Source organism: Patella vulgata, chromosome 7 (assembly GCF_932274485.2).
Source record: "Patella vulgata chromosome 7, xgPatVulg1.2, whole genome shotgun sequence".
NCBI classification, from domain to species: domain Eukaryota; kingdom Metazoa; phylum Mollusca; class Gastropoda; family Patellidae; genus Patella; species Patella vulgata.
This window is the reverse complement of record NC_065885.2, coordinates 2,146,302-2,148,413: the sequence shown is the minus strand read 5'-3', so window position 1 is coordinate 2,148,413 and position 2,112 is coordinate 2,146,302. Positions and strand designations below refer to the sequence as shown.

Genomic DNA, 2,112 nt, shown 5'->3' with positions numbered 1-2,112 from the left:
CGTTTTTTAACCCCGAACTTTTCCAGAAATCTTCGTAGAAAAATAACGAACCGAAGGTCGCTTATGTCAATGAGAACACACGAAGTGATGACGTCAGCACAAAAAAACTTCGTAGTTCGTAGTTCGTACTGGTTGCGGAACCTCTCTAATGTATCAAAATTTCATCAATATCTATCAGACAAGGAATTGTGGGTTGGGAGGGGGACTGGGGATTATTTGATGTCACGCTCAATTCCTTTTTGGCCTTGTTGCCTTTAACTTAACAGGAAAGCAATTCTGTGTAAAGTTGATTGTCCTGGAATTATAAGGCCTTGCAAACTGATGCACAAGCATGTTGAGGTACTATCGTTTTCAAAATTGCGCCTATTTTATGAATATCGGAAAGGCTGTCCTCACAAGTGTTTATAAACTACAATTGTTTGAGAATATGTAGTCCCCACTTGACATGGGGTTTAGAATCCTGACATCTAAAATGGGACAAAAACTAACTCTGTAAACGTTTAATTAAGTTACGACCATGAGACTCAATAATATGCAAAAAAGTAGAATAATCTGTTTATCATGGCAAAAATACCACGATATGTACGGAATGAAAAATGTCAAATTTCTAAAATAAATAAATGTGTGTGGTTTATGATAATACATTTTCCACTCCATCGCTTGAGAACATATCAATTCTCGTAGTAGATGTTTCTCTCTGACTGTGCTGAATGGCTTTCATTTAAGTTTTAAATATGTTTTCAAGGGAGATAAATACTGCAGACACCGTGAAGATTATTCATTTGAATCAATTGTTAAATATTACAATATATATATTTTTAGAATATAAAATGCCATAATTTTAAATTATTAGATTTGTTTACGGCATCGTTTCATGTTGGATAGTGTATCATAAAAGAAAATTGATTTGATGTAAATACTCCTGTATAAATTGTTAACTTGAATCATATTTATAAGTAAACTTGTTTCAAGTGAGCCGGATTTCTTTCCAATTTCATTAGCTTTGCGCAGTGGCGGTACCATAGCCAGTGAGGAATTTCCGAGGCGTGGTTATTGCTAGTTGAAAACTATACCCAATACCCCGCGCTGACGACCTTTTGGTCGGCATGCGCAATTTTTGTCGGCTTCTACGGGAGCTAATTACAAAAAAAAAAAAAGAATCTAGAAGAAATTTCTGGACAGACGACCAAAAAGAGATTTAAAATATCACATTTATTAACAGAATATATGAAAACAAAAACTTAAAAAATATAAACATATCTTAAATTATAACACTTATTGTTCATACTAATATATTTAAAAATAAACCCGCACTGACGAAATTGCCGATTTCACCAAGGTCGTCAAACACTACTGTTACTGTTAATAATATTATAATTACTAATAAAACTGTCTACTGTTGTTTCAGTTTTAATATTCTGTCTATAATTGTGTCTATCTAATGGTACTGCTAATGAAGGGTTATATTTAATGTAATTTTGGTTTTCACTTCTCGGTGAATATTGTCCGGTTATATTTTTTGATATTCCAGCATATTGAAGATAATTTATATTACTGCCATACTGTGTTGATTGGATATTTCTAGACACGTGTTGAATCAGAGCAAATTTTACATTGGCTGACACTTCCGTTAGACCGCTTAGAAATGACGTCATTTCCTGGAAACATGAGTAAATCCTTTCTGATATTTGATTCGATCTTCTCTTGGAGAACTTTGACATGGATATTTAGTTTTCTTGAGGAATTCAACAGCAGATTCCAGAATTTCAGCTTTTTCCATTTAACTGGCATCAAGATCCTACAATATTGAAAAAACACATGCATAAGATTTGGGTAAAAATAAATTAGCCTCATCAAATTTAAAATGGATGGGTAAAAATAAATTAGCCTCATCAAATTTAAAATGGATAATTCAGTACATTAAAACAGTTTATAAATACAGTGCATTTTATACAGTATTTGAAGTAAAGATTACAACAACTTACCGTTTCATGAGAAACTGAAATTTCACAAATAAATCTACTCTTATGAAGTTAAAATGCTGATAAAGTACATGTATATCTGAAGTAAGGATTATAACAACTTACTGTTTGATAAGAAACTGAATCTTCA

General features: G+C 32.3%; 1 non-coding gene across 1 annotated transcript; it reads left to right on the top strand.

Annotated features, from left to right (window-relative positions):
* Positions 1 to 999: 999 nt before the first annotated feature.
* Positions 1,000 to 1,136, top strand: LOC126828932 (U4 spliceosomal RNA). Its single transcript, XR_007683313.1, has one exon. It is a non-coding gene; the product is annotated as a U4 spliceosomal RNA (small nuclear RNA).
* The last annotated feature ends 976 nt before the right edge of the window (positions 1,137 to 2,112 follow it).